Raw genomic sequence first — 20,634 nt, forward strand, 5'->3', positions numbered from 1 at the left:
AGAGAGAGAGAGAGAGAGAGAGAGAGAGAGAGAGAGAGAGAGAGAGAAGAAACATTTGTGTCGTGCCATTGGTTTCGGCTTTCAATTTATTCTCGAAATCGTTAATTTCCAGGTTCCAGTTATTTTCGAATAATTGCTATCGTGTGCAATGCCAGCTCTAACAACGTTCCATGTGCCATGTGTGGTAACTTTTTGGACTATTGTATACATTAACATTAAACACGACTAATCAATAGGACGGCCATTGCAAACGGGCCAATGTGTGATGATATAATCCATTCAAATAATAAGGAGCTTTCAATGTTCTATAATTTTCTCGAGGAAAAGCAAACGCTTTTCGCGTTCTTCATCACTATTTTCCACCATAGCCGGTTTTAATCGGGTAGATTGGGGGGCCGTTATTTAGTAGCACCTGATTTTCACATCAATTTTCAGAATAAATAAATACGATTTGATTACGCTATAAATCATTAAAATCCTTTCCGGCCGCGCGTATGAGTGTGTGATCTTCGTTTCGATTTTGTTAATGAGTTGAATTTTATTTTCTCACCATTTCCCCTTTTCTGTTGTGAGTTGGGCATTTTGAACGTGTTTTGGCTCGATTCAATCAAGTCGATCGCATTGAATATTTAAGAAATTCGTTGTATGCATGTTTACACGGGATATAGTACCGGTACATGACTCAAGCGAGAAAATGAAACCAGTACGAAAATTGTATTTCATTTCGTCGATAACCACATTGTTATGCATAATAGACGAAGTCAGCGCGCGCGTAGTACTTGAGGCTGCAACGCGTCCGATTGGTCGTATGTGTAGAATGTATATGGTTTGGATTCGGGAAAATGAAACATTGCGAACAGGAGTCAAAAAGTGGTCAGACAAAGAAATAACATAATGGTTCGAGCAAAGTAAGTCAAGTAAGAAACCACCACCCGGCCGACCACACAAAATAAACGAGCGACAAGACAAAATAATTGCTTTAGATAATTTTTGTAATTTTTCAATTTTTTCTATGTCATTGTTGTTGTCTTACCGTCCCTCTGACTCCGGTGTGTTTATGCTTTCGAACGGTTATTCATTTTTATTATTAATTCCTTGCGGTTTTGCAAGCAACGTAACCGAATGACGCATCTTATGAATATTTTTCGTTATGAATTTATGCGCACCATGGAGAAAAGTATTATTAGGAGTCAAAAATAATTAAGGTAAAAACTCTGTTGTTGAGATACTTTCGATAATAATTTATTTATATGAAAGAAATTCGAACCAAAGTCCGCTCTGTTGCTTAGTGTGCCTCTCACTCACTCTCTCTACCTGTCTGTATATTCAATGTAATTTTGGCTTTTGTTCAGTTGCACGAAAGCCGTAAAAATTGGCGCAAATTCAATATACGTGGAAACCCAGTGAAAATAAAACAAATAAATGCAATACGGCTGTCGGATATGCGAAAAAAAAATCCGCGATTCAATTGCATAAAATGTAATAAATTTAACCATCCAGTCTACTTGAATGCAATCATGAACGTGTACACTTGCCAGTTAAGCATAAACAAATGTTCGCATGCATCACATGCTCCGAAGGGCTATTGCGGTATTTAATTCAAATTGAAAATAATTTGTTCTAATTTTCATTGAAATATTAAACAAAGCAACGAAAAAAACAACACAGACACACACGACACAAAGAACAATGGAGGAAAAAAACACGCGAAAAACAATCATAATAATGACGATGAAACCGAACACAAAGTACAAGCCTACAATAGAAGGCGATCGGACAATAACAAAAGAAATGAATGTTAAAAAAAATGAAAATGAAGCAAAAAAAAGAGCACACACAATCTGAAATGCGAAATTGCGCGCGTATTATTTCAGTAATATGCCATTCCTATTTCAGTGATGATTTCAACCAAAAGGGTTAAGAGATTGAACGAGTTTGTGTACTGTATTGTTTTGGACGCAGAAAAGTGAAAATATTATTATGTCTCCGATCGATTTTATTATTTACGTGGTACAGCATCAACTTTGTCGCGCGCTAAGGCCAATTCCAATGATATCGTGTTGTATTCTCAATTGGTTCAATTATAAGTACAATCATTACGAATAATTAGAATTCTAATTTTCAATTTATAGACAAATATTCTCGTTCGTAATGGGTAATTCAAAGGGATAAATCTAGGACAGTAAAATATATGGCGATGCATTCGCCTTCAATACTTTGCAATTTCGTTATTCCGTTTAATTTTCAACCATTCCCAGCGTATAATTGGATGTGTATGATATCGATTATGAATAAATAATATCGGATAATCAACATTGACAGTAGCCGATTGCATTTAATTTTGTCGTCATTTTGTGAGTAGTTTTGAGTGTGGCAATCACATTGATTTTGCCGACGCGATCGTATTGCGTGCACATGGTTTGTGTTTTATTTTTTTTTTTTTTTCCTAACAAAATAACTTGATTGACATAATCATGATCAGTTTGTTGTTGTTTTTTTCTGCGCGAACCATAAAAGAAACTCGTTGAAAAAAATGCTCCAAATGCACAATTCAATGCATGTCTAAGTGCAGACCAGGAAATTCGTTCTGTATGGCAATTAGCCAATCGAACTTAAATCGTTCAAATTTTGAAACTTCAAATGGACGCAGAAAAAAAATGGAAATGAAAAGAAAAAAAATTGTTGAACAAACCGAAATTACAGCATTCCAAACGAAATAAGTTCTTGAATAATTCGTCGCAGATAATTTCGTGTGGCAAAAAAAAAGATTGGAAAATTTCATTAGATCGCTTATTAGTGTTATTAAATATGTAAAGCATAGCAACTGAAAAATGAATTATTTCGACCACAGTTGCTTTCTATTTTTTTGCCCTACCGATGGGCACACATAACAATGGCTCCATTCGTACTTTGGTAGAAATGTTGAAGCAAATGAGAATTTGTTTACAAAGCATGTCGAATTTTCCAAATGTCAGTTTGTGATTTGGTTTAATTTATTTTAAAATACACTTCATTTGCACGGGCGGTTTAACGTGTAACGGCGCTAAAAGCCAATACGGAACCAACATTTCTTTTTCGCTTGATTGGCTATCAGAGAGGTTCATGTGAATACTTTTTTTTCGAAATTGAATTTAAAAAAAAAACGTATGTGAATCAAATTGAATTGAACACACGAAAAACTAAAATTCCATATTGTGATGATGATGATGATGTCAGTTCAATACTTTTCTCATCCCGAATATAATTGTTCTTCTGCGTGATACTCCTTTCATCATATTTCATTTTATTTGGGCGACATACGCATTTGCAAATGGTACTGTAACATTTTCAAGTCTTATTTTTCGCTTGCTCTATATGACTTTATCATAAAATGAAAATCCCAAATCTTGAAATTTCAGAAACGCGTAGACAGACGCTTCCCTTTGTTTATTTTATTAACAGAAAACAAAATTGAAAATATATAAAAGCAATTCTGGCATCGATTTTCCTTCACTTACACGGATAATATTCCATATTAAAAATATTGTGCAACTTATCGGAATAAAGAAAAAAAAAACTAAAACAGGAATCAAGATTGATCGATAAAATTTGAACGTAGACAAAAGTTGAACCATCTACTTTGAAAAAAAAAGAGAAGAAGTCAAAAGCCGTAAAAATAAGTGTTTATTGAGGACGTTATACGCCATCAGTGTGTATATATACACATCAAAAATTTGCCGGGTCTGCATAAAATAAACTGTGTCCACATAAGAGAGAGAAGAGAGAGAGAGAGAGAGAGAGAGTCAAACACATAGAAATTCCCAGCACAATTTTCGTCATCGATGTCGTCCATTCACCGCGCGCGCACCATTCGCCTTCCTGATGTGCTATGAAAAATCGATTGCTCAAATGTTGAAGCAATGAAATGACAGAAAAAATCGAAATGTATAGGTCATCCGTGCAGAGTGTATTGATTTTTATGACAAAATCAACACATACACACACACACACCAAAAAAAGATGAACCACTTTGCGTTACGATGAAACCATCGATCAAATAACGTCAAAAAGCGACTAAAATAGTAAAAAAAAGAACGTATAATTCATTCATCGCCCTTTATTGACAAATATCCACACGTTTCACTTGAGGTTTTCAATGATATAGTCTCCTCATTTTTTCAGGTATTTTCAACTTCCTCCGTGTGGTTTTTTTCTTGGTTGGTTGTTGTTGATGATTTTTTCTTTTTGCGCGTATAAACAGCGTTAGCTGTCGAATCGTAATATTTTTTGATAGTCCACATTTGTTTTTGCTTCAGAAAATAAATGTTATGATACACGGACATCGACGGCTAAACGAATAAAGGTCCGTTCCAGCCATTGAATTTGTTTGTGAAAAGTCTTTTATTTTCATATCCACAATGGGGAGGTATTGAGAAATATCCTGGTGTGCCTCGACACAATGTTTTTATATTTTGGAGATGGCAATCAAACAAACGCGGCGCTACGTCGAGTATCAGATTTGTTCAGTGGCTCTTCTTTTCTTGTGTATTTTTTTGTTGTGGAAAGACGACGCAAGGAGAAAACTGAAATGAATTGCTCAATTTCCTGGCGGAAAAAATATAACGGGCGCGACTTTAAATATGAAATGGGAAAACGAACGACACGGAAAAAAGCAAAATTATGGAAGCGCAATAAAGAGGGCTGCTCTTTTTTTTCATGTTCGACGTTCTATTTTGCGTCTATTTGCCTAATTACTTTAATATCGGTTTTATCTTATTCAGTTTTCTTCCTTATGGTGCGCATTCCGCATAGAACTTCTTCTTTAACTGTTATTCATATTCCGGAGCCGCTTTTTTTGTCGTTTGATTGGTAACATTTTTTGATTTATTGAAAAAGCGCTTTCGGTCTGTTCTTTAATCGCTCTTCATTGCTCACCCACGATATTTCTATCGAGCGATTGCTGATTATAGACTTTCAAGTGTTACCGGGAAATCATTGAATTTTCTCCACAAAGATTAAATACAACTGCAAACTTGTAGTCTTTACAAGTTAAAGGGTGAATGAATGATTAAATGAAACACTAAGTACCACAAGTTCAAGATCTTTTTAATGAACAACGCGTTAATTCAACTTCCAAAATGTTTTTCGTGCTAAAATAAGAGGTTTTTGGGGTTGCTTCTTTTGAAAGTTCAAATTAGCTGCGGTACTCACAACAAACGGGAAGTGGTTGAAAAATCTAGAGTGAATAGGGCTGAAAAGTGTTTGACACGTACCGTTTCAATACTGTCCACAGTCGCACAGATGAAAACAAATGGCTGAAACAAGTAGACGCATAGAAAACTCTGTAAGAAAAATGAAAAAAAAGAAACAAAAGAAATGTTTGAAAAATATGTTTTGATATTTCAAGCAATTATCACACTGAAAATTGAAAGATATTTATCTTAATTTGACACGCTGAATGACAGTCTTTCATATTAAAAAAAAAGAAAGTTTAAATTAAATCCATCTTATATTCGATATCAATTCAATGATTGTTGCAATTGTAATGCTTTCGAGACAAAATGGTCGATTCAATGAACGCATATGATAAATACCTCTTGCTTCAGTGTACGATTCAAAATAGAGAGGAAATGGCAAATAGAAATAGAACGAATTCTCGTAAAGTATAGTAAGCGTATGCGAAAAAAGATTAAAATTTATGTTTTGAAATTTCATTGGATTGTGAAGTGAAAGCACCACGCCGCTTGCTTTTTAACTAATTGAAATAATAATAATTGTACATTTTCTGCAGCTCGTTCATTCGTTCGTTTTAATTTTCGGGTGTTGCTTGACTGCTGACGCACTTAGCATCACCATCGCAAATGGGAGAAAATTGGCTGCAAAAAGCGATTTATGTTTTATATACACTTTGGAAAGGAGCTAGCGAATGGATTCTTCTTTCAAATTATTATATAGTCGAAACACATTATTTATATACAGGCAGTGGAAGTGGGGAACGGGGGAGAGGGAGCGGAAGAAAAAAATAGCGAGCTCTGACGGGAGAATCGCGAAACTCCGCAACAGGAGGAGATTGTGAAACCAGCACCGAAATAAACCGTGAAAAATAAAATGAGAAAATAGCTCTCGATCTGATTTTTTTTCCCTGGTTCAACATTTTCTTGAGCGCATATTTTCGTTAAATACATAATATAGACATAATTAACTTACTAATGGCACCACCTAAATGTTATCTACTGTTGATGGACACGATGTGCTCTATATACAAAAGTATGAAAATCTGAATAGGGATCGTTGGTTGTTTGTGTATTTTCATGTTTTGTGCACGTATTTGTGGAAAAAGTGCTATGTGAATTAATGTTCGCATTTGCCAGGGCACCTACGTCTGGAGTCGCTAAAGACAGAGCAAGGAGAATGGAGTCGAGGGAGGAAAAAAAAGTCGACGGGAGAAAAAAAACAAAAACAAACGTAAGGAATCCAATGATATGAACGAACAAATGCTAAATTGGAAATATGTATATGCGAAGTGATGCGATGCTGGAGATGTGGTGTACATAATGTATAATGTAATGGAGTGAATGCGATACGATACGATACGATACGATGCAATGCGAACTTTTATCCACTTCAGTGTTATGATTTCAGCGAGAGTGTCGTATTTTCGTTGTTTTTGTAGGTGCGAAAGGAGGAGAGAGAGACAAAGAAAGAGAAAGAGAGTGAGTGCTAGTCGATGTTGTGTAACAAAACGCGCAGCAGCAGCAACAGCAGCAAGTCGAGCGAATGCTAGTGCGAGTGCGAGAGCGAGTGTTAGCTATGTGGCGCCCCGAATAATTTAGTCACAAAGGCGAAAACGAGCAAAAAGATGCAGTGCTTGGTATATCGAACGTGGCAACACAACCAGGCAAACGCGTAAATCGATAGAGAGATGGATAAAATGAGAATGAGAATGAAAAGAGTGCGCTCAAGAGTGCGCATTGCAAAGTGGTAGTAACGATTCCTTTGGCGTAATTACATCAGAGAAAATAAAATAATCAAATGAAACAACGGCTCGTTAAAAGGACTTATACACAAAAGCAAAAAAGGGTGGTAACAACACCAATGAGACAACGTATGTAACGTGCGCGCACCAATACAAAGAACAACGCTCCCGCTTCGTAAATAAATGCTGGTGTGCTTTACACCATTCGTATCAATGAGTGTTCTCTCGACACAATGCCAAACGCAACGCGAGCGCGACAATACACTAAACTACCTATGTTTTGGAGGCGGCCAATCCCAAAAATACTCTCGCCACATCGCCTACTAATGAAAAGCGCTTTCGATTCTATCCAATTAGCTCGTCCACCATTTTTCTTTTTCTCTTTCTAATTTAAATTGAAATCAAGTGAACGACGTCGTACGCAAGACTTTGCCGTTTTTGGCGGTTGTTCATTGGATAACGGGAAAATGGCTTGCACATAGAAAGAAGAAGCTCGAGAGCTGCTTGTGATAATTAATTGAAATTTTTTTTGCTTTGTAATGCATGCTTTTACTTTTGCATCCACGTTCGTTTCAACAGCAGCAACTAATGCTGATTCGGATTTTAAAAAACGAGGAAAAAGTAGTTATCAGTGCACTATTGGAAGTAACCAACTGAAGCATTCCATTCGCATACTGTTCGCCACGACAAAGCACTCTTATAAATATACCCCGAAAAGCGACACAGTTTTCCCATACGGCGCACACAGCACGGATACCCAAAATTCATGAATCGAATGCGCGCGCGTCGCCCGAAATAATAATTCTCCTTGATGCGCTGCTAACTCTTTTTGTCGCCTCAACACAATCATACGTCGTGCAGACATTATAGGTTTGTTACTCGCCATTTCCATTGCAGGGTCGTCGATTTTCGTCTTTTTCGTCGTTGTCGTCCTCGTCGTCCATCGAATTGGCTGTTTGGTAGCGTTGAACTCAAAGTCTCGCTCTCTCTACCTTTGGTTTGCTCGATGAAAAGTGTTCGTTTGTGTATATATTACATTGCATATGGATTGGATCCAATAAATGTGACTTGACTATACGTATATTTCCCTTTTTTAATCTTCCTTCGTTCCATTTTTATTTAATTTTTCTCACTCCATCTCACACCGACGTTTGGTCGACTCGACTCCGTTTTATTTTCATCGCATTTCATTTCTTGTCGCGTTCAATTTTTTGTATTCCACAGACGACGACGAAGATGATGATGACGACGACGACGACGACGACGAACGGCGAGGGGATGGAAAATGTTCTTATGTAGAGAGAGAAAGATATGTCGATTGCACCATTATTTTATTTTGCGCACATCGTCTTATGCATGCATAAATAAACAAGATGGAATATATAGACCACGATTTCATTGGATTCAATCTCGTTCACAGCTCGCATGCTCGAATCGCTAACAAATATTAGTTTCGAATCAATAGGCTATCGTCCAAAGTTTTTAATTTCAATCACAGAAACTTCTCTTATCATTAATTATGAAGGCATTTTGGAAAATGTTAAAATTAATGCTGCATTCATCAAATGTGTGAATTAAGTTTAGCAACACATTTTAAATCTATCAGATTAAAAGACAGGCCCTTTCGTTTTTAGTAAAATGACAATTAAATTCTATTCCATATTGAAATATTTATCGCTACAACAAGAGTGAAAAATGAATAAATGGATGTGGGTGTGTTTTTGATAACATAATAAAGCCCACAAGCACACACCTTTTGTTCGTCGTGCTTTGATTCGGTTCCAAGTATGGACACGTTTACACTTTTATCATTTTAATTATTTTGATGCATACATGTAAATTTGACATTATCACAGCGATATTGCCATTAGAAAATGCGTAAAAATGGACCATCCCATTCATTTTGTGGGTGCATTCGACCCGAAGAAGGAGAAATCGTTTTTTTTTTTTTTCATTCAAAATTGATCGATTTTGTATTTTTCCATCACACCCATCTATGTTCGTACTAAGCAAATTATGGAATAAATCAGAGAACAAAAGTGGATGAATATTCAGATGAGATTTTTTTGTGAATAGCTGGTAGTTTGGCACATTTTGCTTTTGTTTGTGGTTTTTTTTATGAAAAATAATTTCATGGAAAACTTTGAAATGTTGCTATTTATACTCAAAAATGTCAGCTCAGGATTCAATCAATTTTGTTCCCTGGAATAAATTCTATTTCATTTTCCATTTTCACGCACATCTATAAAACATCAACCAAATTTGTTCGCTTCACTGTTCAAAATTGAGTGGATGGCAAGAAGAACGGAATATTTCTTTCTCCGATTTCTCCCTAAAGTGGCTTTCAATGGTGGCTTTCAATGGTGGCTGGTGCGCTGAATTCTGTTTACTTTTGGCAATGAATAATTAAAAATCGAACAACTTAGCTAAGCGAGAGATTTTCGCTAATGTATAGAGAGCGTTTGCTTCGTGATGTTTTTTTCGAAGTTCGAATGGGATTTTCTCCCCACAAAAAACAAAATTAAAAATTCCAACGAATGTTGTCAATGAGCGAAAGGGAAAGAAAGATCTCGTACGGTTGTGTATGTGTGTGAACGTATCATCGTCGCTGAAATCAGAGCAAAACTTCATAATCAAGTTCAGCCCCATGTTTATATACAGTTAAATTTAAAGCTGCGATTTTTTAAATCTTCTTTTCTTGGGCTCTTCCCGTTCCAACGTTTCATTCCCTAATTTGTGCAAAAGTATTTGGCATAAGCTAAAAACACATAGAATATTGGCACTCGCCCGAAACAAAGACTCGCACTCGCTAAAGCGAGCGCAATGGAGAGCGCAAAAATGTACGGTGAATGTCGGTTTCATTTGGAGCAGCAGCATCCATGGTAGCGGCGCACGAATATGCCTAAGAAATGAGAGAAAAATTCTTAAACGAAAATGAGCATATAAAAACGAAGGAAAGTGAGCTTGAATTGACAAAAAAATACACTTAGGCATAGATTGAAGCCAGCAAACAGTGTGGAGAGAACGTAAAAGAAGCATCACAAATAAAATATACGAAAAAAGCAGCCAGAGTTTCACATACACCCACACGTTTGTGAGAAGTGAGGGACTTTTACTTGCGGCATGTGTGTGTGTGTGTGTGTACAAGTGTGTTGGTTGACGTTTTCTCGAGAAGAAAAATACGAAATGTGTTCGAAGCAAGTGTAGATGGATATGGGTACTCTGCACCACCGTACAACCGTATGAATTTCATCTAATGTCTCCAATACACATGTATATATATATACATCGCAGTCCGTAATGAGGGACCAACGTCAGGAAGGGATGGAGAATTGTCTACGCTACGAGCACTTGTACGGTTTCTGTGGAAACAACTTCAGCTAACGGAGATTCGACATTCATTTCGGTCTTGACGTCGATTTTTCCAGCAAACGACGCGCGCGTTCTTGCTGCGCGCTATCCGCAGAGACCTCCGTAGAGAAAAGGCCAAATGAAATATTTTAAATGTGTTGTGTTTATAAAAGGGCGGCGTTATAATCTTTCCCGTCTGGTTCATATATGGGATACATTTGCCATTGTAGCAGACGTTGTTGTTTCTAAGAGAGCTGTGCGATTATTCGCGGTAAATTTTACGCGAAAAATGTGATTGCTTTTCTTTCTCTCTCTCTCTCTCTCCCCCCACTCCTCCTTAGTCGCTCACTCTCTTCCTCTTTCAGACTCAGACATTGTCTTGCAGACCAGAAAATTTAGCTTAGTTCAGTGCATGAACTTGTTCCAATACATTTTTTTCTCACATGTTTATCAATGTAGCAGGGCAGAAAATCATAGAGGTGATTGCGATGTATTTACATTTTATTATCATGTGTCTTGACTATTTTGGCAAATATGTATGTGCGTGTGCGTGTGTCAGTGTGGCCCTTTTGGCTGCTATAAAAGGCATTAAGTCACATGAAAATCGACTTTTCGACCACTTTCCTCTCATGATACTTTTCCTCTTTCCCGATCGGCATTAGCACCGGCCAACATTTAGTTGGAAATAAGAGGAAGAAGAGAAAAAATAACGAAGAAATACATTGTGTTAGTATGTAATGTCACTGTATGTATTGTATGTGCTGTATGTAGATTTTGTCCAATGAGAATACTCATTCACTTGTAAACGCCGCGAAATGTAAGGGAAAAAAGCTGTGCCGCTGAGAGCGAATGGTGAAAATGAAAAGCGATCCTGTGATGAGGAAAATAGCATCTCACGATAGGAAGAAGTTTGGAAGCTTGCTCAGTATTTTACATACACAATAACACATAGACAGCACGACTACACATGTGCGCCACAGCCTCATATGTATAAAATGCGGGGCCCAACATGAAAACTTATTATCGTACTGAAACATAATATAATTATATTCAAGGCGAGCAAGAGAGAGATGCACTGCATCGAGCAACCGAGTCAAAAGCTAAAAGAACATTCATATAAATCCCATTTCTGGGTGTGATTATGTGTGTGCCTGTGCACCCAAGAAAAAAAAAGTCGGATAAGGAAACAGCTTTATCTACTTAATTTGCTATTTTATCTCCATAATTCCATTGTTACTATGAGAGAGATAGATATAAATTTCATTTGCGCTCACAGGCTTGACCAACAGCGCAGTTAGAACAATACACCATTTTGATTCGCTTCGAGAAAAAAAAAACAAAATGTCGCAAACATCGTTGACAACCAACATTCAGTACAAAAGCTTTCATCTCATATCGTAATTAATATTGTTTCATTTCATTTTGGGACTTAAATTGTTTGGTGTTCGCGAAGTTTTTTCAATGGCTTTTCGCAAAAAAATTTATACTTTGAGACAACTTCGGAGGTTGAAATTGAAAAAAAAGCAAACAAAACAAAAGCAACGAATTCAAATGAATCAATTCCGTCCATTGTTTTTGTCGCTTTTTTCTGTATATCAATTATAATTGATTTAGTAGACTATATAGATGCGAATTATATGCATGTATTATGAGTATAATGTGTTTCATTCGCTTTAAATGCTTTTGCTTCCGTTCTCAATGATATTTATAGAAAAAAAAATCCACATATTATTTCTACGCTCGACCAAGCAATTAACACAATTTAACCACTGATTCGGGTCACATTGTGATGCCATTGTACCGACGGGATGAAATTCAATTAAGATCTGATTTTATATATTTTCTCGCTCTCTCTTGTTCCCTTACTCTTTCTCTCTGTTAGTCATATTAAATAATAAATCTGTTTGTTTGGCAGTGACGAAGTCAAATCAAGTCGTCTCTTCGTATATTAATCGATTGAGCTTTTTGTCTCTCTCGCTCTCTCTCTCTCTCTCTGTCTCGAAAATTACATGAAATTGCTGTTTATTTCAATGGTTATCGAAACATTGTGTATACTGCAAAAATCTAATCATTGTTGAGTTAAGAGCAGCATTTTTACTGTGGATGTGCATGTAATCAAAAGCAGCAAATATAACGATACTACACATAAACATCGTATTGTGCTAATTGACCAAGCCCATTTGGCATTAAAATAATAGAAAATAACATTTGAATTTTACATCTGTTTGCGAGTGTGCTATCAACACACAAGCGCCAGGTGAGGGGCTATCTACCATTGCAATTCGCTTGAATATTTGCTATAAAAACATGAGCGAAACATCATCGACACACGATCAAATATAAAATTGTGCAAGTTTCAACCAATAAAAACAGTAGTATCGAACTGAAAGGTGTGATTAAACGATAATCATCGTGAACTTTTATTTTGATCCGGACAAATAATAATAAACGGCTAATAAAATGACTTTTTTGTTCGCTAATAAGCCCCTAGCAACACGAGCGAATGTGTGTGAGGTCTGTTTTCTTTTCTCTTTTTTCAAATTTCCTTGCATATTTTTTCTGCTACTGCAAATCGTCGAATGATTTCACTAAAAATTATCAAAGTTTTTGGTGTTTGTGAGTATTATTCCATTGGAATTAGAGCGACGAAAGAAAAAACAACACACACACACACACACACACACAAATTGAAGCTTTCGGCTTACACGATTTCACCAATGTGATGCGATACGTAGCGCAAATAAAACACAGACGGTGATTTGAATTGAGTGCTACTGCAAAATTCACATGAAATGTCAAATGTAATGCGATGCGGATTCCGTGATTGTTCAGTGATTTCGCATTCAAAACATCAATTAAGCCACAATGTAAAGTAAACCTTTACATTTCAATGCATCATTCCGATTCGACACTTTCGTTTCCTATTGGAATTTTATCTAGTCACTCTTTCGATAGATTGTTTTTTTTTTCTCTCGACAGAATGGGGTGATTACAGTAATTAACTAATGCGAAACTTAATTAATGTATGAATTGGCAGAAAGAAAAATAGAAGATTATTAAAACGTCATATCATCCGCGCAATCCAATGGATTCATGTAAATTGGTAGTCCTGTGGGCCTCCTCGCGTTGCGCTAATTTGCATGTGTCGATAAAAACCCTGTCTGTGCATACTAAACGATTACATGCACTGTAATTAAAGAAATGTAAATTCATATTTCTCTGCGTAAGACGATCCATAGTGTGCTACACGTTTGCAATTTCGTTAAGCCGTTTACATTGTATAATGTTTATCATGTTCATTTTTTCACATGGTGTTCATGTGTATTTATCATATCTTCGATATAATAACAATAATCGCATATCTATATCATGATATTCGATTAATCTTCTATGCAATTATCTCGGTACGTGGCATTCATGCCATTTTGGCGCATTTGTCCGCTCGATTTTAATTTCTTTTCCGAGCCTTATTATTTTCTCAAGCGTTTTTCTGGCCCGTCTCTATCAATATAATTTTGTAATAAACACAAAAAACAACAACAGAAAGACGGATCATCGTTGTCGAACTCACAAGCGAACGAAATTCGTTGATAATAAGAGACGAATGAAAAATATGAGAAGAGTATGCGAAAAAAACGATTCATGAACAATAGCCAAAGAACGCAGGGAACGCACGAAGCGATATTATAGCACACAGAGAAGAGAGAAAATCCGAATCATAGTCACTCGCATCTCTTTGCTTGATATCCGTTTAGTTGCTGTCGCACAGCATCCACAGAGGCTTTCCTCTACATGGAACCGTGGTGAAAGAGGATGAAGAAAGAGAGAGAGAGAGAGAGAGAGAGAGAGAGAGAGAGAGAGAGGGTGAAATGTATGTATGTATATATGTGGTGGTGGCGGCGGCGGATGTATGTACAAAACGCACACACTCACTGGTGCATACAGAGAGCGAGCACATAAACACTACATTATTTTGCGGCTACATGTAATTGCTATTGGATAAACATAATGAAAGAGTTGGGGCCCTTAAAGCGAAACGTTAATTGGTCCAGCGCAGTAAAGGCGTCTGTGAGTTTTTCGTTATCTTCGAGTCGCGCAGTGGTGTGTACATTGGTGCCGATTTTTCTTTTGCGGGCTTTTGCTATGACTTTTTCTATCATCATCATTTAACATCATACCAAAGCATTTGAGTCGTTTTTTTTTCTTCTCTTCCTTCATCCGAAGCGGAATGAGTAGCAGGCAAGCAGTAGAGAAGAAAAAAAAATGGAGAGCTAAGAAGAAATCATGTTGTTCATGATCTATGTGTTATGCTATGATCATTTGATTTTGTATGAAAACTTTTGTTCCTCAAGCGAATTTCATTCTCCGCGTTATTTCACAGCGTGTGCTATATCGTTTCTTTGGCCGCGCAGCGCTTTTGCTTCAGATTCTCTGCTTCAATCTTCCTTTTTTTCTCATTTGTGCATTGTTGGGACTGTTGTCGTTGTTCTTTTCATCAGGTCTCTCTTTCTCCCTCTCTTGCTCTCACTCATTCTGTCATTTTTTCCGTAGCGTTCAGTTCACGCGCTTGCTTCAAAAAATGATTGGTGCATGTGCAGCAGTATTTATTTCCCGTTGCATGAGTACATCTCAGGCTTTCATTTGGTCGTTGTGAATTGTTAATAAATTTTTTAAAACCTTATTCGCCTATTATAATAGGTTTTGAATAGTGCCGCGCGCATAAGAATGTTCTCATTGTACGATATGCATAGTTCGCTGCCGTTGCTCGTTCTTCTATTTGTGAGTGTGCGTTTGTTGGTACAAAAGTTGTTTTTTTTTTCTTTTTTCACATCATACCTTTTGGCTTTTGTGCAATGCTTTGTTTTTCAATTGGTTTTCCGTTTTTGCCCTGCTATTATTCTAGCCGAACAATATTGGACGAGGAATTTTTTTTAATATGTTTATAATTATAACATTAATTATAATACCTTCTAGTATACTCGTAGTTTGCTCTTAGCAAAATCACTTTTATTTGGAATTTATTGATTTCATGATTTCATGATTTCTTTCTCAGCTCTCGTCGATCGGCACCGATATTATTTGGCTGTCTCTTTCTGACTTATCGCACGCGCTCTCCCTCTCTCTATCTCTATTACTCTTTCGCGTTCCATTCAAACCGGCAGGGGCAATTTATCTTCTTCGTCCGTCCGTCTGATTCTGTCTTGAATACAATTTCAATATTTTCCATGTGCATATTTTAGCCGATGTGCTCAAGAAAATTGCTTTCTAGAACAATTTGTGGTTGGTGTGAGAATCTTGCAAAGCGAGAGAACTGATACTCGCAGCCTTTTTTGTGTGCCAACTTGCCAATCTTATACATATACCGTGTACTTGAAATGGTTTTGTGTTGCCTATCAAAATAGCCAACAAAAATTATTGGTCGTTGTGTAGACAAAGGCATGGGGCTATAACACCAAAGCCCAATAATAAATTCGCCATATGTTTGTAGCAGAAGAAAAAACGATAGAAAATATATCTCTTAACGGACACTTTCCCAGGGAAACTAAAAATGTATACAGCAACGTCAAAAACTGCGGAGAATATGTGGTTTCGCGCACTTAGCTCAGCAAAACACACATAACCTCTTGCGCTCGGCTGTTTCAATAGCAACATTCCCCATGAAAAAAATAATCTTATTTTATATTTTGAAGTATTTGTATCATCTATTGCTTTCGCGCTGGTCTTTGACGAACGGTCTGTGTCCTCTTAATACATTGAAGAAAGAACGCAAAGCAGATAGCTTCTTATCCCGGCTCCGTTTTCTGTGTGTGGGGGGAGGGAGAAATTTCAGCTCCGTTGATTGAATACTTGAAGCCGAGCAACCATATTCCCTTTGATAGGTCTTTTATCATGAAGTTTTCACTCCATCGATAAAAAATCATTTTTTCTAAATTGTTAAGCGTTCAAAACTTCGATCAAAATCATTTTAATCGATTTTATTATATTTTTTCCATTTATTTCGTAATTCCATTCATTCAGTGAATGAACAATTATTTATTTTTGTTAAAATAAAAACCTAATAAGGTTCATTTTTCATAATGGATTTAATTTAAAATGTCTATTTTTCAATATTTTCATTGATTTTTCTTTCTTGAAGCTGCGACCGAAATACATAACTCACAATGAAAGAGACGTTTTTTTTATATCACGTATTAGTTGATGGAGTGCGAGAAATCATCAAGTATGATTTATTTGGTATTGAGTGAAGTGGTCATTTAATTTGGCTTCAACGGAAAGTTCGTTCTACGGTTGTCTGCATCAACATGGATTTATGCAAATGCAGAAACTCGCATTCGAGATTCAAATTTCCAAAAATTAGAACAAATTTGGCAAAATTGGATGGATCATTTGATATTATACAGTTATGTGAAAAAGGTAAGCTGAATGGAACTCATCGCCAAATAAGGGAGCATTTTAGGTGTAAGTCTGATTGGCTTTGTTATTTATTAACATGCTAAACAGAATGTGTGTGCCCAGTCGAGTGGAACGAGAGACTGATTTTCTCTCGGCATAACATTGGAATTTTGTGTAATCATGGCATAGTATTTTTGAATTGTTGAACCCTCGAATCGGCTGATGTATCTGTTCTCCCCAGACGATAATTAATGCGTTCAAACGCAATTCTCCGAAACGTTGAAAATTTTTGCAACAAAATGCGAGAAAACAATGCCAACGGAAGACCTGATTAAACCAACAAATGCCATTTCATTGAATGCTCTGTGAAAAGTCAATGGGATCGCCGTAGGCTATTGCCCAGTTAAATTTCCTTTAAAATATTGTATTCATAATTAATAGACTTTGATAAATCAGACGCCTAACTCTCAACTAGCAAAAATCATGTCACTCGACATCGAAATGCCGCAATGAGGACACAATCCATATTGGACGAATGTGAAGCATCGTCGGAGACGATTATTATTATGCATAAGCCAGCCTGTTTAAAAAGGGTGCAAATGAATGAAATAAATCGAAAGCGAGTTCACACACAAAGCGACGAGAGTAAAAATGATTCGACTCAAATAATATATTTGCGGGCACAGTGGCCTGAAATGCGTTGATATTGTGTATGGTTTCTCTCTCTCTCTCTCTCTCTCTCTCTCTCTCTCTCTCTCTGTCTATTTCGTTGCACGTTTGGCATTAACTAGGCCGCCTTTCCGTTTTGCGACACACAGCCTCTCGCGCCTCTCTATCACCAAACTCGATTAAAATATTTTACACGCACATTACCAAAGATACTAAATGATAAAATGAAAGTGTATTTATAGCAGAGAAGGAGAGAACAGAGTGAGAAAATAATGAACAGCAGCGGCAGCAGTTCATTTAATTTGCATAATTTTTCATAAATTACAATGATGTTAAATGATCTTGTTAACGGGTTGAGATTTTTTTTCAGTAAACTTCGGTCCGCTATTTTATCGTTAAACTAGCCATATTGTAATGCTCAGAGATCACTAAGGGATATTTTTATTCATATGGGATAGAAATATCGCATAAAAATATCAGATATTTTTCATGCGTTGCGTTGTTGTAACGCTTCTGCAGTACAAAATTCATATTCCTCTTTGGGATCCAAGTCGAATTTCATGCAAAACGACGAAAAATATCTGATATTTTTATGCGATATTTCTATCCCATATGAATAAAAATATCTCATAGTAATCTCTGGTAATGCTCTTTATGCGTCTGGTTTAAAAAGCTGATTATATCTGCAACACTGTATTGTATTGGGAGGGTAAAATTTTCACAGCAACAAATCAACCGACTTTACTTAATTTAGTCATAAGAAGAATATTGTTTTTTTTTTGGATATCCGTATGTTTTCGAGCGTGTGCACCTTTTTTCTTCTTGTTTTTTTTGTATTCGTGGGATTAAAATGGAAAACGCCCAAATAAATTGTTGTTTTTTTTCACTAATGCGTCTGATGTCAAATGGGACCGTGTTTTCGAATCAAAATTTTCGTAACCTTTTTGACGTTTGATCGAGAACAACACATTGTCCGATTATGCCAGATGTGATATTTCAATCACATTCCGTTACTTCAACGTTGTGTTTGTTCAATTCCGTTCACTCACTCGAATAAACTCACAAAAATTAATTGGTGCCACTATGTATATGTGTTGGTTTCTCTATCAATTTTAATTACTTTCAATTAAAATAGATCAAACTAAATGTGATTTCTTTCGATCGTGTTCAATTTTACAGGCATCGATCGACAATGTCAAATAATGGTACACATGTGTATTTAAATACCAAACCGCATTCAAAATGAATATAGTTTGTTTAATTGATTTTCAAATAATTGGCGATGTGTGCCTTTGGAAATCGATTCATTGATTACCACGCGCCTTTCAGAACATTTGACATTTAGTTTAGTTAAATTGCATGCACCCATACACAAAGATAGAGACAGAGTGACGTGCAAATTATCAACACATCGAAACAAGAGCGACGAAGCCAGTGACAGGAAGATGAAGCGGGAGAGAAAGAGGCAAACGCGGCTTGCACACAACCACTACTTTTCGAATTCAAATGATTATTGGTCGATAATTGCGTTAAGTATGTATTATAATAGGCCATTTGCAATAAATAATTGGCCAGAATTGATGATAAATTACCGCCAATTTGACAAAGTGACCAAATAACTGATTAACGAAGAAAAAAAAAACAAAATGGTTGGCTGATGGAGATTCCGCTATTAGCGGCTGGGTATTGAAATCATGTTTGGGGTCTATCCAGTTAGAAAATCTCTTTTTGCTACGCATGAGTTCACCCATTCAAATTCCTTCGATGATCCAAGGAAATTCGAATAACATGATAAATAGAATCCGCAGCGATTTTACCAAATTTAATGGAAATATTCCAATAAATTTTCATTACTTGATTCAATCGAGTATTGAAGAGAGAACACAGAAAGGCGATTCGATTCGTTGCCATCAAATTGGTCGAAGCAAAGCAATTTATTTTCTTAGGAAAAACAGATACTTTAACAAGCGACAAATTTGATGAAAATGCCATTTATTTTCGCCGGTTTCATGTGAAAAATCAATTTTAAATGAAAAATCATTTTGTTAGTAATTGCGATTTTTGGCATCATTTGCTGAAGGAGATTGGTTCAATCTGAATTCAATGAATTCTTAGGGAAATTATGTGCAAAGGTTTGCGAGAACTCGTTCGAACGGTGATAGAAAGAAAATCGAATAATTAATTTTATTCACGTTGAAACGAGACAAATAATTGGAAACGGTTATAATAAAAATATATGGGTAGATATATGGTAGAGAAATAGAGAAAGAGAGAGGAAGAGAGGGAGAATCCAATGCACTTAAGACGATGTTCAAATGAAAATTCTCATCGAATCATGAGCGGGCACATAAAAGAAAATGGAGAATAAAAGAATAGCGAAACGGTAGATTTTCATTAGAAAGCATATATGGAGAGGGATTCGTTCATATGTATATGGGCGAGTGCAAAACAATCTCCAACGAACAAAAGCCATTTTCTATTTATTTATTTTTCTTCCTTTTGGACGCTTTTATGTGTGTGCTTCCATTTGGGGGTAATAACTCGATATATGTGTTCACGCTAGTAAGAAAACGCGCGCGACAGCATCCATCCAACATACATCTTGTTTGGCTGATGTAATTCGGGGGAGACAGAGAGCGAAAGAGAGAAAGTGAGATAGAGAGAGTGAATAAAAGAGCCACGGCCCGAAGTAGCGTTCGCATAAACATTAAAATCATCGCACAGAAGCAAGCAGTAGCAGTAATACACGAGAACAGAAATTCTGTATTCGTTTCGATTGTAATAGATTGTCGCGCGTTGGTTCACGTTTCAACTTATTCGATGTATCGCTGATACGAGCAGCAGCCAGAAGAGCCACAGAGGATGAAACAGACAGACTCATATGGATGGAATGGTTTTCGGTATAAAAGTCCTCGCGCGAAACATACACAGGCGCGTGAAGTACTCTTATGTGGCATATATATATATATACATAAAGCTATATGTATATGTTATGTGGCATATATACTTAGGTGTATGAAATGAACCGTGTCTGAAAAGTGTCATTGTCCGAAAATCTATTGAATAATTCGGAGTTGTTGCAAAGCAATTTTCAGGGAATATTTTAGCTGCGAAAAAAAAGTTCTTGGGGCTCAATTACAGAAACGGAAAAATTAAAGAAATTTCACCCAAACACCTTTCTCTTGCGTTCCCTCTCTTTCGCCGATTCCATAATGTGATTTGAAAAGGCCGTTGAAGCAACGCCAACACCGCTACCGCTTCCAAAA

At 36.5% G+C, this 20,634-nt stretch overlaps 1 protein-coding gene across 5 annotated transcripts in view; it reads right to left on the minus strand.

The window, feature by feature from the left end:
• LOC129574213 (zinc finger protein 2) overlaps positions 1 to 20,634 on the minus strand; it is a 130,014-nt gene that overhangs the window by 79,461 nt on the left and 29,919 nt on the right. For all 5 annotated transcript variants that reach the window (XM_055455859.1, XM_055455863.1, XM_055455858.1 and 2 more), the window contains exon 2: positions 5,253 to 5,321. The gene's annotated coding sequence lies outside the window, so the exon portion shown is untranslated. The remainder of the gene's footprint in view (positions 1 to 5,252; positions 5,322 to 20,634) is intronic.

Source organism: Sitodiplosis mosellana, unplaced genomic scaffold (genome assembly GCF_009176505.1).
Source record: "Sitodiplosis mosellana isolate CC-2019 unplaced genomic scaffold, AAFC_SMos_1.0 Smas_scaffold_6150, whole genome shotgun sequence".
Classification (NCBI taxonomy): Eukaryota; Metazoa; Arthropoda; class Insecta; order Diptera; family Cecidomyiidae; genus Sitodiplosis; species Sitodiplosis mosellana.